At 45.1% G+C, this 25,112-nt stretch overlaps 1 protein-coding gene across 2 annotated transcripts in view; it reads left to right on the top strand.

Annotated features, from left to right (window-relative positions):
• Nucleotides 1-25,112, top strand: part of SCN1B (sodium voltage-gated channel beta subunit 1) — a 456,449-nt gene that overhangs the window by 70,267 nt on the left and 361,070 nt on the right. The gene's annotated exons all lie outside the window — the stretch shown is intronic.

The following is a 25,112-nucleotide window of genomic DNA, read 5'->3' as shown; positions in this document are numbered from 1 at the left end:
CCTTTAGTTTGTATGTCTTCCTTGGGTGTAGCTCTTTCACAAGATGCTGCAGCGAGATCTCTGCTGAACCTCAAATCTGTGTGACTGAGTAGGGGAGACATATATTAGCATCTGTTCTAGCAAATACTAGAGTGGTAGAGAGAAATGGCTGATGGACCATGGAGAACTGCGTAACAAGGACAGATTGTAGTGCCTGACAGCTGATGGCATGATGGCCGCGATTGATGATTAATTGCAGTAGCAGATTCTATTAACGGATCAATTAGGATTTGTAGAGCGTGGCTGCTTCACCCGTGAGGGTCTCGAGGCTCTGTCAGATCATGCTGCTTGTTCTCCTATTGGTTGAACACCCAGGTCTTGAGGTCCTTCCTGAATTGCTGGAGCGATGCGGGGGCTCTGAGGTGCAGGGGTAGGTCATTCTAGGTCTTCGCCACCAGATGGGGGAAACTTATAAACATGTTTAGAAGTCGGATAATTGGAGGCATAGTGGAAGTGGTGATTTACTGATGGCACAGTAGTAGTGCCAGTGGCTGGTGGCTCAGTGTAATGTGAGAGCAGCACAGGAATAGAGCTTCACAGGGGATGGCACAGTGGCTGACAACTACTGGCCTAGTAGTAGAGTCTTTACGCTGACAGCACATCAGTAGATTCTAGGGTCTGACACCACATTAGTTTGTCCCGAGTGACTGATAGAGCAATGATGGAGGAGTTGACCGATGCCTGGCACAGTTGTACACCTGGTTGACCCAGTGGTAGAGCGGATTCAGTGATGGCACAGAGGCAGAGATGACAGGCTAATGGCACAGTAGTAAAGCTGATTCACTGATGGCACAGTGGGAGAGAGGGTTTCCAGACAGCACAGTGGTAGAACTGAGTTACTGACTGCTCAGTGGTAGAGCAAGTCACTGGTGGGACAGTCTTAGAGCCAAATGACTGATGCCTCAGTATTACTGTTGAGTGAGCACTGGTTCAGCGGTAGAACTGATTGATGGAGGGCACATTTGGGGAGGCCGCTAACTAATGCCGGAGACCACTACTGCGGATTGGAAGAGGCTGATGAATTATGGAGCTGTGCTTGAGCCTGGCAACCAATAATACAGTGTAAAGTAGAGGTTTATGACCTCGGACTCAATGCTGGCTTTTCTCAGATGGTCAAAAGAAAACTTTGGTGCTCAATATCCCAGAGCTTCCCTAGGGTGCTGTATTTGACGCGGTCAGCATTTTTGCCCATACTGTATATTGCTGGAAATGGTGGCTGGGATTAAGTTTATTACAGGGGGGGGGGCTTTGCAAAGTGCACTTTTTTAACCGATGCCACTTAATAGACATAATGGCAGATATGTGCAGAGAGTGTCTTAGAGCCTTTATTTCCTTTAAAATTGTGGATATGTTACTTTCCCGATGGCTGAATTTAGAGGAGACTTGTAAGGGGACATCCATCGATGAAGGGAGATGTCCTTTCGGCTCTATATGCACTCCGATGCTCGATTCTGATTGCAGTGAAAAGGGATGTTCCTAATGGCAGGGGAGTGGTTTGCTTCATCACAGGGAACATTCCTCTGGCAGCCAAGACAAAAGTGGACATAGTATCAGAAAGTCCTTCCACTTTAGGGAGGCAACTGGCTCAGACCCATCGAAGACAAGGATGGCCTTGCGCAGAGACCTGAGGCGCCCTTGGAAATGCTGGGAGAACTCCCAGTGCATCATGGGTGTTTTGATGTTTGTCCTGGGACACTCTTTGAGCATGCTTTTCCAAGATCCAAGTGGTCAAGGCCGAGTGCGATCAGATATAGTGTGACTGAGCAAAATGAGGCCAGAGTCTACTGGGGTGATGTTAAGGGGTCAGAGCAGGGGCAAGGTGTGTGTAACCGGGGTCAGGGTGTAGCTGCCAGGCAGCACCCTCTTTTTACATAGGCGTTGGTGTAGGTGAAAAATACCCACTAGTGCAGCAGGAATTCCTGTATTTGTTGGTAAAATGGGTTTTTGTGCAGTATAGTGCTGCAGTAATGTGCCACCTGTTCTTTACCCAAGAGTGTTTATGGGTCTGCGAATTGGCTTGACTGTTTCATGGTGCTGTGTGTTACTGGGGGACTTGCTTGGTGATAAGCATTCAGTACCCGTTCAGAGAGTGTGCTCTGCAAAAGAGAAGGCTGTCACGGGTGCTGGGAAGAGAGACTGCCCACCCTTAAAGCACTGTCATCTACAGACTGACACCTGGGGTCAAAGGGCAAAGGGAGGACAGCCTGACTCTTAAACCTGATTGCCAGACTCAGTAGCCCCTGGGGGCAACAAAGGCCTTCTCTGGCGTTCAGATCACATGTTTACCAGGAGATAAATGGAAACATGCCTACACACTCTGTAGGTGTGTAATGTTTATAGGTCTGCGTGTATAGTTATTTGAATAATTACAATTTACATATCACACAATACAAACTGAAATGTATTTGGCAGCCTAACAAAACATATTTTGCATCACCCAACTCAATGTAACCCTGTTTAACAATCTATGAATAACAAATGACTGGTTACAACCTGCAAGTATTCAGGTATATGCCTTGAAGGTTTCCTGCAGCCATCGTACCAGAATTAGAATTTATGACCTCATTTCCCAAGGATCTTTCGATAAATGCATTTACTCACTGAGCTATCATACACAGATTACACACATATGGCCAGCAGCTTATACACGACGCTCTGCTGCAGGAACATTAACTACATAAGCTATTTTATAATGATTCAAAACAGTGACCATAAATTACACACCGATCTCTGTGTCGAGTACATTAATCACCTGAGATATCTTTCCAGGTAGGCACATAGGTCTCCTCAGTAGTTGTGTTGATACCATAAGCTGTCTTATAATCAATAGCCTTTTTGTGACCAATATAAATAACTTCACTATCAAAATAACAAATTGCCAGTATTAAGTGTTTTAAGAAAACTGGAATGAATTGTACAACTTGACAAGGTTAAATCTTCCTTCCATCCTTGTGAGGGGAGTTAAAACCTCAAATAAAAAACACATAAGTTCGGTACAATTACATTGGGTAACAGTAACACCAGATGTTTACTGCGCTTATAATACCACACAAGTTTAGGGGTTGGGGGTGGAAAGAGAGGTAGGGCCAGATGTACTAACATTTCATTTTGAGAGTCTCTAATTGCGAATTTGTGGGACTCACAGTTAGAGACTCGCAAAGTGAAATGTACTAATGCCTCTCAGACACATTAGTGATTCCCAAATGGGTCGCAAGGGACCTGTCTCATCAATATTCACGAGCCAGGCCACAATTTGTGACCCACTGGGAATGGGCATTTATAAGGAACAAGGAGACCCTAGGAGTCAGAAGGGACCAAGGGTGTAAACATTATTATAAAGGAACAGTGGTCCCATTCAATTCGAGTAAATTAAAGTGCCACAATTAGTTCAATGAAAAATTGGGTTTTATGTTTAAAGACAATGCAAAGAATAACTAAAAAATTACTGTAAATAGTGAGAAAAGTAAAACAGTGAGTGAGTTGGTGGCAGGGTAATAGGAAATCAGCCGATTTCCGGTACCCAGGCAAGTGATTTTAAAAGGTGACTTTTTGTGCTCAAGGGTAATTGTTATCAAAAAGTCAATAAAACATTTCCTACTCCGACATTTCAATCTGGTAATACATTGGAGTTTAGAAATGATTGTCGACGACGTTTCGATCCCGTAACAAGTAGTGGGATCTCTTCAGGACAAGGAATTGATAATGAATTGCCTGGGAGAGAGCCTAGTGGGGAGGGGGAGAAAAAATAACAATATGCAGAGTTAGGAAGAGAGCATGGGAAGAGTAAAGGAGAGGCGAGAATAGTTAGAGGGTAATATGCAAGAAGGGAGGGAGTGGTACAAAATTAGCAGGGTCAGAACTTACAGTGAGAGGATGACCCAATAAAATAGTAACTGTTGCGCAGCCGCGCCAGCTAAAACTAGACGATCCTAGTGTTGTAGTTCGGAATGCGGTGTAGGCGAGAATTAGAGCCTGTGGGGAAAAGGGAGAGTGAGGGCGGGGGAGGAGTGCAGAAGCGTAGGGTGCAGGTGGAGGGAGGTTTGTGCAAGGGCTTACCAGAGATAGAAGATGAAGCGCCCCGTCAGAACCTGTCACAACCGAGGCTCGATGGATATAACAATTCCGTGTGGGCAGATAGGTGAGCCTGGAGAAGAAGGGGAGGGTTAGGAGGGGGTGAAGGAGTGACTGAATGTGTGAGTAGGGGGAGACAAGCGGGCTACGGCTTACCAGGGGGGCGGCAAGGAATAAGGTGGGATCGGTCCAAAATTGGCGAATCAGGTCTGAGTCGAACCGATAGGAAATCCGAGGCAGCCCGGTCGGGCTTGTCGATGGGTTCGGAACCTACATTCTGTGGGGAGAAGGAAGGAATAATGAACCCGGAGGAGGTTGTGGATGAATTGATAGTTGCGGTACCAGAGGATTGAAACTCACCGTGGGGCGGTAGTCCGGGAATCGAGCGAAGGAATTTGTAAATTAGCTACGATGCAAGCCGCATATACCACGAGGACCTGTGGAAGGGAGGGAGGGAATCGAGTGAGAGAGGGCGAGTAATGTAGGGGAAGGGAGAAGGGAGCGAGCGAGTGTGTCTTACCTGGGGAGCTTGCGAGGATCAGGCTAAGCGTCAGGGTACGGGCTGTGTGAGTGGAGCCTCAGTGGGACGGAAGTACACTGGTGAATTGGTTCCGCCCAGTAACCGAAAGCGAAGAGGGCCAAGGTGGAGTGGAATAAGAGAGCGGCCATGATGGAATGGTCAAGGAAGCCAATAGAGACATGACAATTGTGAAGGTAGCCCAGATAGGAAAACAATAGTGTGGAAAGTGGCGCCCCAGTAGGAAGGGCGAGGAGCAGTACGGAAAGGAGGGAAGAGGGGATAAGTTATAGTAGTGATAGACTAATTCAGTTATAACAAGGGAATGGAAGGAAGGGGGTAGGAGGGGATAAGTTATAGTAGTGATAGACTAATTCAGTTATAACAAGGGAATGGAAGGAAGGGGGTTAGAGGGCATTGAGAGGCCAAGGAATTGCTCGGTCTAAGCTACATAGAAATACAGAGAAAACACATTTCAGTAATGTTACGCATGGCTAAGTGTACACATAGAGATACTCATGGATTAGAGTAGATTAGACCAGTCCTCAAGTCGGTTCAGTCCAGAGTGATGGCTATTGCAGCGAATTATCCATTTAAGTTCCTCTTTGTTGAGGACAGATGCAATGTTCATGTTCCTTGTGGACTGTGTGATAACACTGATCACCTGCCATCTCAAGTCGTCCTCGGTATGATTAAGTTGTGTGAAATGTTCAACAAGAGGGGCGTTAGCCGTCTTGCAGCGGATTCTGCAAGACAAGGGAGGAGGGATTGTCATCCAAAACACTGACTCCTATAAACAGGGCATACTGACACAACTTTCTAGAACAGACCACTATCTAAGACTGCCCTCTGATCCCACCAAAGATATTCAAAAACTCATTCTTGATATCACTGAAGAAGGCCTAACCCAAGGCTTTTTGACTAAGAATGAATTTCAATTTCTCAACACCAAAAGTCCCCGCACACCAGTAATTTACACCCTGCCCAAGATACATAAGAACCCCACCACCCCCCCGGGCCGCCCCATTGTGTCGGGTTGTGGCTCTATTTTGGAACCATTGGGTCGCTACATCGATTTCTTTATCAGAGACTTCGTCCCAGTCACTCGATGCTACATTAAAGATACCATGGCCATGATAAATTTTATAGAGGGACTTCCCTTTAACCCTCTCAACGATCTCCTTTGCACCCTCGATGTGGAGTCACTCTACACCAACATTCCCCATGATGAAGGCATTGACGTAATAAGATCCACTCTTAATACCAGGCCACAACCTCATTCAGTCCCTACCTCCTTCATTATTCACCTTCTAAAAATCTGCCTCACAAAGAATTTCTTCCTTTTTGATGGCACATTTTACCAACAAGTTAAAGGAACCAGTATGGGCGCAGTTTTCGCTCCAAATTTCGCGATACTGTACATGGATTGGCTGGAAACCAATACCATACTATCCCCCCACAATCCCTTCAGACCCTACATACAAGAATGGAAACGTTACATCGATGATATTTTCCTTATATGGAACAGTAACACAGACCACCTAGCTCAATTCCATAACTGGCTTAATCATCACAGCAATGGTTTAAAATTTACTGTTAACAGCAGTAAAGAACAAATAGCCTTCCTGGATCTCACTATCATTGCTCAAAACGAGGGTCTCTACACCACCCTTTACCGCAAACCCACTGAGAAAAACACTCTTTTGGCATACAGCAGTCATCACCCCAGAGCCCTTCGAGACTCACTTCCATACTCACAATTCTTGCGGATACGGCGCAATTGCTTCTTCAAACAAGACTATTTCTCTGAAGCTAACCTGCTACTCAAAAAATTGACTGACAGAGGTTACCCACGCAAATTAGTCAAGAGATCGCTTAAAAGAGCGTGGTACTGCCCGAGGGAAACTCTACTAACTCCCAAGGATAAAAAACAGAACGACAAACTTGTGTGTGTCACTACCTTTACACCTATTTCTAACATAGTGAAAAAATGTATCAAGAGACATTGGCCCACACTGAATGCTGGAAACCTCCGTATAGAGTGCCCTATTTTTGCATTTAAAAAGAACAAAAGTATTAAGGATCATCTAGTCAGGGCCGCAATTCCAGAACCAAACAGAGATTCGACCCTTAGAACTTTTTGCAATTTACCACCACTAGTGGGCCACTTCAAATGTACTAACTGTAGTGTCTGCTGCCTCACATTGGATACTAAAACCTTCGTGCATGCTAACATTAACGTCACCTTGAACAATTTTTCTAATTGTAACACTAATAATGTTATATATGCCATAACATGCCCGTGCAATTTGATCTATGTGGGACAAACGACGCAGAAAATCAGGATTCGCATTTGCCAACATAGAAGCAGAATCCGCTGCAAGACGGCTAACGCCCCTCTTGTTGAACATTTCACACAACTTAATCATACCGAGGACGACTTGAGATGGCAGGTGATCAGTGTTATCACACAGTCCACAAGGAACATGAACATTGCATCTGTCCTCAACAAAGAGGAACTTAAATGGATAATTCGCTGCAATAGCCATCACTCTGGACTGAACCGACTTGAGGACTGGTCTAATCTACTCTAATCCATGAGTATCTCTATGTGTACACTTAGCCATGCGTAACATTACTGAAATGTGTTTTCTCTGTATTTCTATGTAGCTTAGACCGAGCAATTCCTTGGCCTCTCAATGCCCTCTAACCCCCTTCCTTCCATTCCCTTGTTATAACTGAATTAGTCTATCACTACTATAACTTATCCCCTCCTACCCCCTTCCTTCCATTCCCTTGTTATAACTGAATTAGTCTATCACTACTATAACTTATCCCCTCTTCCCTCCTTTCCGTACTGCTCCTCGCCCTTCCTACTGGGGCGCCACTTTCCACACTATTGTTTTCCTATCTGGGCTACCTTCACAATTGTCATGTCTCTATTGGCTTCCTTGACCATTCCATCATGGCCGCTCTCTTATTCCACTCCACCTTGGCCCTCTTCGCTTTCGGTTACTGGGCGGAACCAATTCACCAGTGTACTTCCGTCCCACTGAGGCTCCACTCACACAGCCCGTACCCTGACGCTTAGCCTGATCCTCGCAAGCTCCCCAGGTAAGACACACTCGCTCGCTCCCTTCTCCCTTCCCCTACATTACTCGCCCTCTCTCACTCGATTCCCTCCCTCCCTTCCACAGGTCCTCGTGGTATATGCGGCTTGCATCGTAGCTAATTTACAAATTCCTTCGCTCGATTCCCGGACTACCGCCCCACGGTGAGTTTCAATCCTCTGGTACCGCAACTATCAATTCATCCACAACCTCCTCCGGGTTCATTATTCCTTCCTTCTCCCCACAGAATGTAGGTTCCGAACCCATCGACAAGCCCGACCGGGCTGCCTCGGATTTCCTATCGGTTCGACTCAGACCTGATTCGCCAATTTTGGACCGATCCCACCTTATTCCTTGCCGCCCCCCTGGTAAGCCGTAGCCCGCTTGTCTCCCCCTACTCACACATTCAGTCACTCCTTCACCCCCTCCTAACCCTCCCCTTCTTCTCCAGGCTCACCTATCTGCCCACACGGAATTGTTATATCCATCGAGCCTCGGTTGTGACAGGTTCTGACGGGGCGCTTCATCTTCTATCTCTGGTAAGCCCTTGCACAAACCTCCCTCCACCTGCACCCTACGCTTCTGCACTCCTCCCCCGCCCTCACTCTCCCTTTTCCCCACAGGCTCTAATTCTCGCCTACACCGCATTCCGAACTACAACACTAGGATCGTCTAGTTTTAGCTGGCGCGGCTGCGCAACAGTTACTATTTTATTGGGTCATCCTCTCACTGTAAGTTCTGACCCTGCTAATTTTGTACCACTCCCTCCCTTCTTGCATATTACCCTCTAACTATTCTCGCCTCTCCTTTACTCTTCCCATGCTCTCTTCCTAACTCTGCATATTGTTATTTTTTCTCCCCCTCCCCACTAGGCTCTCTCCCAGGCAATTCATTATCAATTCCTTGTCCTGAAGAGATCCCACTACTTGTTACGGGATCGAAACGTCGTCGACAATCATTTCTAAACTCCAATGTATTACCAGATTGAAATGTCGGAGTAGGAAATGTTTTATTGACTTTTTGATAACAATTACCCTTGAGCACAAAAAGTCACCTTTTAAAATCACTTGCCTGGGTACCGGAAATCGGCTGATTTCCTATTACCCTGCCACCAACTCACTCACTGTTTTACTTTTCTCACTATTTACAGTAATTTTTTAGTTATTCTTTGCATTGTCTTTAAACATAAAACCCAATTTTTCATTGAACTAATTGTGGCACTTTAATTTACTCGAATTGAATGGGACCACTGTTCCTTTATAATAACCACTGGGAATGGGCGACAACACAGGGCTGGTGGCTTGCTGGGACAGCAGACCACCATGCCTGTTTGCTTTTAAAAAAACAAAAAAGTTGCTTTATTTAAAAGCAGTCCTTTTCCTTAAAGGAAAATGGGATGCGTTTAAAAAAAACAAGCATTTGCAATGCAATTGGTCTCACATTTATGAGAGTTTGATCTATTAGCATTGTAAATGACAATGCCTTTTATTTATGTGCTGTTTTTAAAACAGATACATAAAAGGCATTGTCATTTACAATGCCAATAGCTTAAATTCTTGCAAATGCAGGACCTATTGCATTGCAAATGCTTTTGGCGCTCGTGCTATAAAGATTTAAAAACAAAGTGTTAGGAGATAGGGTGTCCTGCTCGGAAGCTGTAATTAAAACCTACAGAGTAGCAAAACACATAACAGGGGGTGACTTCATTGGAGGTTGCAAAATGAGACAAGGCAGTACTAAGGAGGGCCCACTAAGCCTATTGAACAATGAAAAGCCACAGTTTACAGTGGACAATGGCACAAGACAATGAAAAATATGGGCGGAGAGTGGGTGAAGTTTCAAGTCCATACCCGAATACAGCATGCCTCCCAGAGGAGCGCATGCGCTGGCCAGGCTTGACCTAAAATTTAAATATTTCTGTTTCATATTTTAAAAGTAGGTAGTAGTCTCTAGTACCGCTGCCATTCACAAAAGGGAAGAGGGACCCCTTGGGACCCCCTCCCGTTTGCGACTGGCTTACCGCCTACTTGGAGTAGGTGCTAAACTGCAATTGTTTTGCGACTGCATTTCGGGTGCAAAACAATCGTACACCCCCTTTGACTTGCTGTTAGGAAGAGACGCCCTTGACACTCCTCTTCCTAATAGCGACTCGCAAACCCTATTTTATGAGTTGGTAATAGGTTACCAACTCGCAAAATAGAGTTTGTACATAGCAAAATGCACTTTACTGGTCGTAAGCCGATGGGTCGTTTGCGACCGGTAAAATGCGTCATACATCTGGCCCCAAGTGTCTCGGAGTGCCAAACCAGGTGCCATATAAATAGTTCTTACCACTATTATTATTATTCCGTTAACGTTGGTTGTTCATTTTCTTGCCTTCCTGCGTTTTACTTCCCAGAGTCAGTGATTTCTCATGCGATGGCTTCATTGGGATGCAGTGGTCCTCCACCTGCCGTGCATGCTCAAACCCCGCAGTCCTTACAAAGGACCCCAGACGCTTGGGAGGAAGCTCGCCTACCACTGCCATAATAAAATCTTGAGGAGCAAAGCGGAGCACCAGGACAGAATAACAACCATAAGTATAATACTGTCCCCACCCAATGAAAAAAGATCCTCCCCCATGCCAGAACCTCACTATCATGAGAATGAGGGTTAGGATCACTGGTGGCATGCCAAGACCCCATTGGCCACTGCCCAGAAGCTGCCTTTCATCAAGACTGATGGTCCCAGACACTGGGAGTCGGTCAGCTCTAGATCTCAGTGTCATTTCTTTTTAAGCTGAGGGCTTTTACACTAGAGATTGTCTGAAGTTAAAACTGAGCCCCCTCCCCTCTCCTCTCCAACACCCCCAGCCAAACATGGCCTCACTGTCATCAAAACTGATTCTTTTTTATTGAAGGTGGGTGTCATACTTTATAGTAGAAGGACCTCAACATATGCTGCAAGGGGCTTCCATCAGTTTGTGTAATTCCACTGCACAGAGCATGGATACTTGGCTAGAATCAATTCATTCATCTGTAGTCTAATGCTGAATTTGGGTTGTGGATACAGCTGGCGGGTACCAGCACTCATTTACAAAGACATATATATATTGATTTTTTTCAACTTTTTCCCCGAAAGGGAATACAACAACTTGACTTTAGACTGATTCACCCCCCACACCTCCACAATCCCCAACATCTAAGCACATCTAGTCTTCTCTCAAATCAAGTCTGGACACGGACAGGTTCCTGCAGCCACCCCAGGCCTTTCCCCCCTCTTTAAATCAAAGATATCATCTCTGTAATTGCTTCATTCGTCCTATAGTTTGTTAAATTTATTTGGGCACGCCCTTGCTCTATAGATTGTCTTTTCTGCTTGCTGACACCAGTTCATATTACTAGGCCATTTCGTCACAGTTGGCAGGTTTGGGGCACCCCAAAGGCGAATTGTGTCTCTCCCGGCTACAACTAGGGTGTTGTTACACCACCAAAGAATATATTTTGGAAGTATTTGTTCCCCCTAGGTCCCCACGGTCGCCAGTGCCTCGTGTGCGACGGATGTCCTTCCCAGTGGCCTCCTCCTTTTACTGTTGCACCCTGGACCAGATGGATTGAGCGTGGAGCGTGGAGAATTCCCATAGTGTACACCAGCTCTCATTGTTGAGGACCAGGACTTACTTCTTCATTTGAATTTGATGCAAAGGAAGAGAGAAAGGCAGAGAAGGGAGGAGGGAGAAAGAGAAAGAGAAAGAGATGAAAACAGAGCCAAGGGAAGAAAACAGGCATTACAACGAACCGGCAAGAGTGAGATAAAGAGACGCAGGAAGAAGGGAGTTGGAAAAAAATGACCCATGACATGGAATCAAGTTTTTATTGTTCGCAACTATGATATTCAATAGGGCTGGCGGCAGGCTTCTAGAAAATCCTTTGGACCCCTTCATCTGATAATTCATGTATTACCAATAATTAATGCTTTAGCCTAAGGCTTCCAATGAAAGGCTCCAGCTAGGGCAACTTTTTCATGTGCTCACATATTTGTCAGCTATGTGGCTATTATGAGGGAGGCAGACACCTCTCTCGGTTTGGACAATCAAGAACTTCTTAGCAGCTCACTATGCACAATACATACTTAGCGGCTTGATCATCCGGAGTGTATTATTGCTTGTAGAAGAGATATTGTCAAGCCTCTGTATTCGATATATCCAAGTGATGCCAGGGAACTGGTTGCGATGACAAACCCATGACCAGAGATCACCTTCTCTTACTTACCTTCTACTGACCACGGAGCCTACTTGACAATGGTACCCAAAGCGCAGCATAGATCCAATCTGACACGCTTTAGCCTCACCTTGTAGTCGGGTTCTCTAAAGGTGTGTTTAGGGTGGGCGACCTTTGGCTTTACCCGGGGACTCACGGTCTATCCACCCACCTTGCACTTTCACTTTTTTGCCGATTATATGCAGTACCTAGGAAGTGATGCACGATTCCGCTGCTTAAATCCTTACTTTCAGGCCATGTTGACTGGCCCTCCTTTATTTACAGCTACTCCCAAGCAGAAGGTGCTTGCCATGCAGTTATCCATTGTATACCGGCTGCTGTGAGGCTAAGAAATTCGTGGAGATAGACATTCACTTTTTGAATGGCCGTTTTATTATACGATGACCAATCATATGACGTATTGTATTCGGTTCTAATGGAATTTTGATTTTATTTAGTGTGTGCGCTGATCAATACACCGCTTTTCATCTCTTCATTGGCTGTAGCTGATGATTATTTTGTAATTCGTGTGCTTGTATTTGAATGTGCATCTTTTATAGTTTCAATAAGCTGAATAACCAATTTTTATGATGATGATGAATACATTTGTATGCAGTGCACATAGCACCCACTGAATTGATTCTTAACGCTTCTAAATGTGTGAGAGACAAGGAGAAGGAGGCTCCGTGACACACAGTGCAGTACTCCGCATCACACATTTCTAGAAAGTGAGAAGGCGACATGTAAATCTATGTCTCCTAGACCAGAAGCCATCACAAATGCTGCCAAACAGCCTGAAATATTCAGAGTGCAAGTTGTGAAGCTTTTGGAAACGCCCTGAATCCCAGCCTCATTGGGTTATTCTTTTTGTCTTTTATCTATTCTGTAAGTGCTTCCCTGTTAATTTTCAGATCCATATTAAAGTTCTTTGAAAATATGGAAAGTTCAGACTGGCACATTTTCAAGTGTTCTCTTAAGACACCTCCATACTTTGGAAGCCATTTTTAACATAACATTAAATCTATACAATGTGTATCCGGTTAGCCAGCCTATCCTTGAATGTATTCGCTCAAGCCCAGAACCATGGAAAGGTGCAGGGAACTATTTTTCATGGCTGTAGCTGCTAATTTCAAGTCTGCATTTAAGTTCACTCGCTTGCAATGCTTTAAGCGGGATGAGGGCCTGTAAAAGAGGTGTGAACAAAGAAGTATTTCTTGAAATCCATTCTAAGAGGCATGGCTTAAAATAGGTAACGTAAAATCTTGTGGTTCACACAGTATGCCACCTAACCAGTATATGGGTGTCTCTCCATGAGTTATCTATTCATCTAGATATGGCACATAACAGCTACTTATATGCCTGAAACAGGACTAGCCTATTGGCTTTGCCAATGCAATGTTTTTTAACTGTATCCGATAAACAAACAACGATTACATTGGGAATAGTTAGCGATGGAAATATTTCACTTCTGAAACTAGACAGTAAATTGACATTACTGAGGTCCGAGGATGGGCTAATGGCTTTCGGAGTGCCTCAGACGCTCCTGCTCACCCCACTTCTTTTGCAGTCTCTCACGCCATTATTCACTTATGCCTTTTTATCCTTACATCTTTCTGAAATTTCTTATCTGCGTATTGCACACTTTTCTACAATTACAGTTGGCACATATGCAACCATCACGCGGTGCACTCTGCAAAGAGGCCAAGGAATAGATGTGCACATAGTCTACACAATATATTCAAGGCGGGAGGGACAGGACTAGCATGAAGAGCCTGCGCTGGGAGAGGACAGCCAGTCCTCCTCCCCCCTGCAACCTATGGGGACCTATTAACAACATGATAAACGGAGTACGGTGTTTTCTCCAACACTCTCACATAGTGAACACACTTGATGCATTCCAAGCCAGAGGATAGTGTTCGAAAAGGGATCCATCCAATCCAATGGTCCTGATGAAAGCCATCGACCAACTTGGGCGCAAGTAGGTTGAAACATGTTGACCTGTTTGTAAGTTGATATGAGGGACACCTTGTATTTCCCTGGACACATCTCTTCTCTGCTTTTAACCTTACCCCTGCCCATGTTTTAATAAATTCATGTTGCCTTTGGATAGGAGGGTCTTTTCGATTACTACTTAGTTCTAATGGATCCCACACCCTATCTTTGCCTTGAGAGACCCCCTCCTGGTGGAAAGAAGACCCAATGATGATGCTATCGGTTACCACTACATCAGTGGGGATGACATGTCATGGACAGAAAATAGCTGTTGAGGGTCCCAAACAATTTTTTTAGGAGACCCCTGTGCAATACAACCTAGTCACACTCTTTTTGATATTAGATGCATTTTTGGGAAGCGGAGTGAAGAACCGGGGATTAACCCAGCGGTGTCAGGGACACGCCTAAGATCTTCGAGTTCACCTGTCTTGGTATACAGAGACACGGAATACTTCTGGATGGCATCAGAGACCAAGTTTATTAGCTGCAGCTAGTAACAGTGATCCTAGAAATACACCACGGTGTAAATTCTCAGGAGACTGCTCATTTTACTAAGGCGAGACGTCTCCTTTTATACCCAATATTCACATTATAAATGTACACCCACTGCACAAAATTCTAGCCAATAAGGTACATTTTCAAACAAAGTGTCACATAACAAAATCTCAATTTACAGTATCCCAACCCAAAAGTTAATTATTAGGAATGTCCCAAATTCAATCTCCACAAGCCGGACAAACCTATAATTGAAAGCATAACCCATGTAATGAAGAAACATAACAAAAGAAACGGTAACAGATGCTGAACAAGATAAGGCATGTGCAAGGAAACTAAAAGTTAACGATGTCCTGAACATTGATTGGCAATCTCAGACAAAGATCGATCAGGGAAATTGGCTTTGCGGGGTCAGTTTCAGGTGCAGAGGTCAGTTTCTTACAGTTCATTTCAGAGTCAAAAAGAAACCTAGGTAATGTAAACATGAACTAAGAAGGCCAGGCCACTTTATTCGCCAGGCTACCTTCACAGGCCTATGTGAGGGCAACACAAAATGGTCAATATAAACAAAGAGGGGGACCCAGGAGCTAATAAAGGTCCAGTATCCATGCTCCATATGCCAATATCAAAACCAAAGGGGGGATACTGTTCCTATAGCATGGTGCAAATAGTCACCATTGCATCAAGGTGCAAAAAGTCACCTATTGATTAAAAAGGAAAATTGAAGGAAGAAAAGGAAAGCGAGAGAAATCCTAGGTAAGAGGGACCCACCAGTGAAGTGAAAGGACACATGTAGTCCTCTGTTGCCCTCACATACCCCAAGGAGTGTCATGCTTCATCATCAGGCGTTTGCTCCTCGTGGGGCCGGTGCTGCAATTCCCCACGGGTCCCCCGAAGGGTCTCTTTGTCGGAGATCTTTTAGGACTGCCGGATGGTGCATGCGGGTGTGTGGGGTGGGGGTCTAATGAGGGTCAAGGTAGTGCGTGCATAGTGATGAGTCGGTGTATAAAGGGTAAACGTGCAGCAATTGTTAAGATTGTATACCCTTCACAGACTAGACTACTGTGTAAAATCTTGCCCCTGCAGCGCATTATGCCTGGGTGTGAGCAAGGTCGTAGGTCAACATGTTTCGCGCCTTTGTTGCCTTAGTGGTCGTTGGCGCTTCCTCAGGACCAAAACTGTAAGGTGCACGTGAAATAATTAAAATGCCCTCTAATTAAGACAGGGCAGGCAGTGAGCCTGTGTACCTATGAACTGGCTGCAACTGCATGATGTATACCGCTCCTGGTTGATGCCTAGGAAAAGAAAACATAATAAATCACAGGAATGAGCATCAGTAACAACTTGATGCTACAGGGTCTACCACAGTTGTGTGTATAATAGTTACATAGAAAAAAGAGAGCACCTGAGACATAACAGTAAAACATAGATACTCAATGGAACCCATGTCCAAGGGTGGGTGACTGACAAGGTCTAATTGAGACCCCAGAAGTACGTGGACCGTGTCCTATCAAAGTAATCATAATAAGCAAAGTGTTCTGGCAACGTAGAATTAATATGTAACGTGTTCTGGCTGCACACCGTTAAAAGACTGGCCAATTAGTGCTCCAATGAGAATAAAGTAACGTGTATGCTCGATATCAAAACACTAATGGAAACTGTTGGGTCTCCACGGGCACATACCTCCTACTGACAGAAGTAATTCTTCTCTGGCTCGAGCTATGGACGCCCGCACAATGTCGGGCTGGAAAGCAATTAGAAAATGGGCATGAAAAGATGTAGAATACATGCTAGCGAGCCAACGCTACTCCCTACTAGGTTAAGGAACTTACAATTTTTTTTGCCGGGATGTTGACTCCTGTCCACCTTACCCGTCCCTGCGACTGCCAGTTTATGAGCCAAAAGGTAGTGGGACGCGGTACTAATAAGGAGGAGTATTGGCGGTTACCCTTTCCGGGATATCCTGAGGGAGTGGGGAGAGGTGCGCATGCGTAAGGGGAGGAATACAGTGCGCATGTGCTATAATGTGGGAGACTACTTTCCACGCCCTGCGCAGAACCTTGCTGAGGAATTAACTAGTTAGATGCCGGTGTGGACGATACGTACACTTATTTATTACCAGCAAATTCCTCAAATTAAAAGCATGGTGTTCTAGAGGTGCCCCATAACTAATCACTTTTTAACTGATCACTGTATGCATAACACCCGTCCAATTGGACATATTATGTTCTACCTCAGCCTATCCATGTAATAAAGGAGGCTGTGATGGGGGTGCCAGTACGTGATAGTTCAAGGAGGAGATTTTATCATTGTAACGTTTATAAGGAGAGGCGAGGCTCAGTGAAATGTCACTGGAGTTGCGAACTCCGCATCCCTCATGCCTCCTGTCTTAAAGGCATCATTGAACAGATAGCAAACCCACTATCAATAAATTAGTACCTCAAGTGCTCATAGAAAGGAAAAGCAAGTAAAAAGCGACTATAGAAGGGTCCTCGGCTGAACCGCCATACATTATCAATCTAAACAGAGAGGGGGACCCAGGAGCTAATAAAGGTCCAGTATCCATGCTCCATATGCCAATATCAAAACCAAAGGGGGGATACTGTTCCTATAGCATGGTGCAAATAGTCACCATTGCATCAAGGTGCAAAAAGTCACCTATTGATTAAAAAGGAAAATTGAAGGAAGAAAAGGAAAGGGAGAGAAATCCTAGGTAAGAGGGACCCACCAGTGAAGTGAAAGGACACATGTAGTCCTCTGTTGCCCTCACACATCCCAAGGAGTGTCATGCTTCATCATCAGGCGTTTGCTCCTCGTGGGGCCGGCGCTGCAATTCCCCACGGGTCCCCCGAAGGGTCTCTTTGTCGGAGATCTTTTAGGACTGCCGGATGGTGCATGCGGGTGTGTGGGGTGGGGGTCTAATGAGGGTCAAGGTAGTGCGTGCATAGTGATGAGTCGGTGTATAAAATGCTGGCACAGAACAAAATGGAGTCAGACTCGAGAATTACAGAACCTCAGACCCTCCTTTTGCCATTACGTAGGCAATAACCTAAGACTCATGTTAATCTGAATCTAGGTCTATGTCGATATTCATTAGGTCATCAAGGTGTTGCTGTAGCATCATCTTATTATTCTCTACTCCTTTCGGAACAGGTCTCCGAACACACATAGTAGCACAAAGACTACAAATGGCGGGACCACACTGGATGCAAAGACAACAAGAGAAAAGGATGGTTAAAACCATACCAAGGAATGTCAAAATCTTCCATCCCCATTTGGACAGCAGTCCCCAAAACCATCCCGTCAATGACCAGTCTCCTTCGTCTACATGGATAGACTCAGAGATTTTATACAACCTAGAGATGGCTTGGTACACTGTAGGGACATTATCTGGTATGTAAACACAGCAACTGGATCCAATCAATTTACATACTCCTCCTCGATCTGCAAGTATGATGTCTAATACCATACGGTTCTGCAAAGTCATAAGGCGGTCCGCTTGAAGCTCAGCTGTAACATTACTAAGAGCACCTGCTGTCTCATTAATAGTAGCTTCAACAACGCAGAGAAGCTGTCGAATATGCCTACTATTGATCATAGGACCCCAAAAGGGCAAGAAGCCCTTGAAGAAATCTCCTACTTCATGTGCTCCGGTATCTTCCTCATTGAAGACACCTCTACCATATCTCGTTCTATGATAGTCTGAAGCAGTAGTGTATGTAGGGGGAAGTAGAAATGCCACATAACACGTTCCTGAAAAATCAGGTGGCAACCATGTGTAGGCTCTGTCATGACAAACAAAATATGTGCCTTTAGCTGGCACAAACGGTGGAGAAGTCCGAGATGAATAGACATAGGTTTGAGCACACACACTCTTACCTAGCTGAGCTTTCGGATTCCAACCATCACCTTGAAAACAAAAGTGGCCTCGGTGGGGCACAATCCAAATAGGGGGGGAGACCTTTTTCGTCTCTCCTTCTCTGTCAAACTGGTACTATATCCAGTCACGTTCCAACCAACGTAAGCCTGCACCTCATCCTTAGGGATAGCATTATATGCATCAATATCTCGGATCATAGCTACTATTCCCCTTATTAAGGCACTATTGCTCGAGTTATCTTTAAGGGAACGTAAGGGGCGTACCTCATTTGCATAGATAAACATGGTCTGAAAAGCCGACACAGACCCATTAAAAGAAAAAGGCAAAACCAAATATGGCATACCTTTATCTGTCGTATGAGGCATGAGACCACAAACCCAACAATTAGTGGTATTTACTACTAACTGATGCTGATGCAACAACTATATAAACGAGTTGTTGACAAATTCTGATCTCCTTGTCTGTTCATGTTCAGGCAGCGTATAAAACTGGTGCAAAGAAACAGTAGTGAAAGAAAGCATAGGTTGGGAGGTGGGTGCAGATGTCTGTTGTGTAGCATAGACAGTCCAACCCACACAAGCTAATGTGATACTTAAAAATATCAAAAAGCACAATATTATAAAACATTTGCTATGTATCAATGTACAAAATCTTGTCTTAAGATCTATTCTCTCAACAACTCTTTCAGTTACAACAGACTCCATCCTCTAACGTGCTGCTCGCGGCAATTTTCCTTCTTCACTCAAGTGTGCGTCCAGACGTCCTAGACGTCCCTAGAACCGCAGACCTTTCGTCAATACGCGGGCCACCCCTTAAGTTCTTATACCGCGACCCTGCAGCTGAATCCGGATGGTGGTTCAAAAAAGAAAAAGAAAAATAGTCTCTTGTCTGAAAGAGTGTAATTCACAAAAAAATTCAAATTTTATTTGTCCTTTTTAGACCTTAAGTTGTATCGTTCTTTACCAGGCACAGTTTGATCCTGAAAGAGTGTCTCTGGGTGCGTAGTATCAAGTCTCAAACACGGCGTCACAGCTTCTTGCAAGACTTTATCATCCGCACGTTCTGAATGAGTCCATTCCAGATGTGCATCGCTAAAAGGTACAAATCTCGAAACCCTTTCACTCTCGGAATCGCCAACACCTTCCCGGACCCACTTATCATATGGTAAGGGCAAAGGTATCTTCTTACAATGGGTGCCATGTACCCAGTTTTTCTTGCCGAACACCTTAATAGCAGTCCGAGTTGATAACAGGACTTGGTATGGGCCGGTCCATCTTGGTTCCAAGTTCTTTGACCTCTGGAAATTCTTGGTTAGAACCCAGTCGCCAAGTTGAATCGTGTGGCCTGCGTCTACAGAAACTGAAGGCAAAGTGTCATGGACCTGTTGGTAAAGGACACGCAATTTAGCAGTCAAACCATGTAAGTAGTCAACCAACATAGGGTACTCGATATCACTGTACTTCTTAGGCCTCGGCACACCCCAGACATTCGCCGGGCGTCCAAAAACAATCTCGTATGGGCTAAGTCCCACGTGAGAATGTTCTGTTGTTCTCGTGGACAAAAGTGCCAATGGTAAGGCATCGGGCCATGTAAGACCAGAGCTCGCTTGCACCTTGGCCAACTTCAGCTTCAGAGTGCCATTATAGCACTCGACTAGGCCTGCTGACTGGGGGTGATTCGCAGCGTGGAACTTTCTGTCTAATACCCAGACCCGCACATACTTTCTTCATAATCTGACCCACTAATTCACTTCCATTATCACTCCATACCATCCTCGGCAAGCCATATCTGGGAAAGAATTCTTTGAGCAAAACCTTGGCTGTAGACAAGGCAGTATTATCCTTTAGAGGGTTGGCCTCTATCCATCTGAAAAAGGCACAAACAACCACAAGGACATACTTCAAGTTATTGCATCTTTCCATATGAATATAGTCTATCTGCAGCACCTCGAACGGATACGTTGGAGGAGCAAAAAGACCCGCTGGAGTTGGGGTTCCCTTCCCAGGATTATGCATCAAGCAAATCATGCAGTGTTTAACCAAATTCTCAGCACACTTAGGAATTCCACCATTCTGCCATACCGGAGCCAACAACTTACATATCCCTTTTGAACTAATGTGAGCCAACCCATGAGCCATAGTAACCACCGGAAGCACATATGCATCCGGCAACAACCATCGCTGGTGCTCTGACAACTCAACCCAACAGCCTGTTGAATCCAACATTCCCGTACTCTCTCTCCACATACTCAATTCTTTCTCAGTAGCTTCTGCCTGAATCATCTTCACATTTTCTGTTGTATCTTCACACATTCCTCCTTCCACAACCCATCTGGCAGGACCTGCAACAGTTTCTGAAACTGTGGGGGTTGCTGAAACTGGGAAGGTTGCTGAAACTGACGCTGATTAGGGCGAGGCGGATAAGCCTGCTGCGGAAGAACTTTCGTTTTTAATTCTCTAGTCTTCTTCTCTACTTTATCCTTCTCATCTTTATCTCTATTCTCATAGTATTGTGCAGTAGCCAATATCTGAGCCGAAGAAGAAACAGCCCATGAACTCTCAGAGTCCTTTAACTTATTAGAAAGTTCAGGAAGTAAATTAAAAACAAACTTATCTACAAACAACCTCTGACCACCTTCTGTACTCATATCCTGACCACTATGGTCAATGAATGTTTCCTCAAACCTAGTGAAGAAATCAGACACACTCTCATTTTTCTTTTGTTTGCATGCTGCTAACTTGTCCCAATTCACACGCAGAGGAGGCATCATAGTTTTCATTAAATTAATAATCCTACCAGGTAGTTCTGCAACTAAGGGTTCAAGTTTGGCACCTCCTACCTGCCGACCATCTGCAGCAGTAATATTAACCCACGTATCTCCTAACTCTGGCGGGTGACCCTCGTGACGGATCTTCACCCACAAGGGTTGAGGAACTACATTACCCATCAACATATCTATGTCAGCTAAATTCATAACACACGCATCAACTGTCTGAGACAACTCCTTATAATAACCAGCAGGATTTTTACGGGGGTCAGGCAAAGTCTGCTTAAGAGCCAGGACCTCAGCTCTCTTCCAAGGGACATGTACCCACACTCGCTGAAAATGAGCCGGTGCAGCCGCAATACCATGAGCGGCATCAGCCACAACTGCCTCTCTCCATACAGGGGGAACCTCTCTCATAGGATACTGCTTCACTTTTCTCCTAATAGAAGGGTCAGGTTCGAACAATGACTGAGGTGGAAGTCTAGACCTAAAAGTGAGTAGTGTCTCTACCGCTTCCTCAACATCGGAACCCACTATCGTCCCTTTAGCAAATTCAGACTTAACATTAAGCAATTCCAGTGGAATTGAACCCAACTCATTATCTTCCCACTCCTAACGAAGGAAGGTACACATGACATCAAAAACATACCTTTGTTGTGGTGCCTCCCACTGTAGGAAGATATCCATAACCACTTGTGGACTGTACTTGGAGGTATTCGAAACCCATCTACGAGCAAGGAGATCTAACACTGCCCGCTCTTTGGGACCAGGGAGCTGACTACGTCTCTGCTTACGTTCAGAAACAGGGGTCATATTCAGTCACCCAAAGAAAGGAGACAAAAGACTAGTGACAGTCTCAGTCATTCGTTGCCGAACAGAAGGAGAAGAAGTTGACATGAGGACAGGAGACAAAGTGTTTTGAGGTGACAGAGACGTAGGGACAGAAATAAGAGAAGTCGAAGATAAAGGAGTGTAAGGCAAAGGAGTTTGAGGCAAGGCTGGTGGCAAGGCTGGCGGCCGTGGAGGGAGCTGCGCCGGGGGAGGAAGAATCACCTGTGAAGCAATGGGTGGCTGCACAACAACAGGGGGTTGAACGACAACAAGGGGTGCAACAACTGGAGGTAACGGAGGTGCAGTAGCACCCTGCACATAAGGGGGTGGTAATCTCAGTAAATGTGACATCAAATGATCCTTTTCAGGGTCTACAGTCACATTTGAAAGGGGAGGTGGCAAAGCCGGGTAACATTTGTCAATGGCCATGCAATGTTGTCTATCTGACACTTCAATCGCACGATCTTCTTCATCTTCCTTAAACTGCCTAGCAGCTTGCATTACCGATATATTCCTTAAGTCTAATTGGTCGCACACTGCTCCACCTACCAAGCGTGTTACCCCAATGAAAAATGGTCCCTGAGGTCAGCGTCGGCGAGTACGCCAATGCCCGTGTAATGCATGCAAGTATGAGTAGCGTTAGCCATCCCTGGACATGTGTTTCGAGGTAGTTGCCTCTCGTCAGCAGGGAGTAGGAAAGTGTGTAGGGTTGCTGTGTAAGCTGCTAAAATCGTTATCAGGTAAAGTACCACTCGTAGCGCGCAGGTGCGTAACCATGAGCCCGTCGGCTCCACCGGCTCAAGGGAGCCTGAAAATAAAGTTAAGTCTAATTGGTCGCACACGGCTCCACCTACCAAGCGTGTTACCCCAATGAAAAATGGTCCCTGAGGTCAGCGTCGGCGAGTACGCCTATGCCCGTGTAATGCATGCAAGTATGAGTAGCGTTAGCCATCCCTGGACACGTGTTTCGAGGTAGTTGCCTCTCGTCAGCAGGGAGTAGGAAAGTGTGTAGGGTTGCTGTGTGAGCAGTGTGCGACCAACTTGTGTTCAAACCGATATATTCCTTTCCTTCCTATCTCTCTTAGCTTGCTAAATTTCTCGCTGTTTGGCTTCCTTACGCCAAAGGCGGAAAGAGTCAAACATCGCCGGCCGGGCTTTCTTCTTAAATAGCGCAACTTCTAGGTTATCTAAAACATCTGATTCAAAACTACCATGTTGGGGCCATCGTAAAACACCATCTTTCCTTGTATAACGGACCCATACTTCATTAAAGGTAATGGGACCTACACCATGCTTTGAATAGAGCTCATAAGTTGGAGTTCCAACCGGAGGTATCCGACACAAGTCCTCCAATCGGGAATCCCTATTACAACTACAACAAAACCATTTCCTAAATTTGCTAAAACCAGGCATCTTTTAGCTCACTAGTCTTGCTTCAAACTTCAAGGGGTTATCAAAAATGATACACTCGCAAATATACGAACCCCCCGGCTTCGACTATTGCAATGGCCGAATCAAAACCAAGAAACAAAACAAAGTCGTGGGAGCGACCCACTTATACTTAACCAAAATGTCTGTCATGCCACCAGAAGACCGTCTAACGTCTCGCCTTACAAATCATCACAAGAGAGTCCAAGACAGGGCGACAGTCAGGGTAGCAGTCCTTCGCAGCCGTCGGAAAGGGGAAGCCTCGCAGAACAAAACCTTCGGTCCACGTCGACATGCAGGGGTCGATGAAGTGGTGGCCGTCCTCCAGAATTTCCTAACGGGGCTCCTCACAATCTTCGGGCTTGGACCAGTACCGCTGAAGTCGCCCCACGGTGGGCGCCAGTTAAGAACCGGGGTTTAACCCAGCGGCGTCAGGGACACGCCTAAGATCTTCGAGTTCACCTGTCTTGGTATACAGAGACACGGAATACTTCTGGATGGCATCAGAGACCAAGTTTATTAGCTGCAGCTAGTAACAGTGATCCTAGAAATACACCACGGTGTAAATTCTCAGGAGACTGCTCATTTTACTAAGGCGAGACGTCTCCTTTTATACCCAATATTCACATTATAAATGTACACCCACTGCACAAAATTCTAGCCAATAAGGTACATTTTCAAACAAAGTGTCACATAACAAAAACTCAATTTACAGTATCCCAACCCAAAAGTTAATTATTAGGAATGTCCCAAATTCAATCTCCACAAGCCGGACAAACCTATAATTGAAAGCATAACCCATGTAATGAAGAAACATAAAAAAAGAAACGGTAACAGATGCTGAACAAGATAAGGCATGTGCAAGGAAACTAAAATTCAACGATGTCCTGAACATTGATTGGCAATCTCAGACAAAGATCGATCAGGGAAATTGGCTTTGCGGGGTCAGTTTCAGGTGCAGAGGTCAGTTTCTTACAGTTTATTTCAGAGTCAAAAAGAAACCTAGTTAATGTATACATGAACTAAGAAGGCCAGGCCACTTTATTCGCCAGGCTACCTTCACAGGCCTACGTGAGGGCAACACAAAATGGTGGCACAGAACAAAATGGAGTCAGACTCGAGAATTACAGAACCTCAGGAGTGGGAGACCGATATTCCTTGCTTCCCGCTCCCGCCTATTGATATTTTCAATCATAGTCCACTCTACGCACCTCTGTGACCCACTGGCAGGCCCTGCCTTCTGCCTAAACTTTAGAGCTCTCAATCCTGGGCCATCATAAACTCCCACCAACAACCTTAACTCAATCAGACACATGGAAGCGACCCAGTTTACAGGGAGCAGTATACAAGAGCCATATGTTGCCTGAACAGAAAACGACATAACTGCTTCAAAAAGCAGACACACCTAGAGAATGCAAGATGAAGTAAAACAAGGACTGTAAACAGGGACAGCATCGCTGACATGGAATACCTCAAGGGTTTTTACCAGGGCCAGTTATAGAGCTGTTGGTGCCCGATGCAAAAATCATTTTTGGTGCCCCCCATGACCACCTCCTCGGATTCCCTCATGACCACCTGGTAAAAGTGCCCCTCATCTCCCCATAGCCCCTCTTGCACATACATTCATACATTGCATTTGTTTTAATGTGCTAGTAAAGGCTGACATTACTAATAAGAATGTATAATCTACCCAAACAAACACTTTTCAGCAACATTAGGAATAGAAAATAAAAGACGGGGGGAA

The sequence above is a fragment of the Triturus cristatus genome, chromosome 7 (assembly GCF_964204655.1).
Source record: "Triturus cristatus chromosome 7, aTriCri1.1, whole genome shotgun sequence".
Lineage (NCBI taxonomy): Eukaryota > Metazoa > Chordata > Amphibia > Caudata > Salamandridae > Triturus > Triturus cristatus.
The sequence above is the reverse complement of the archived record's forward strand: the minus strand, read 5'-3'. Positions and strand labels throughout refer to the sequence as shown.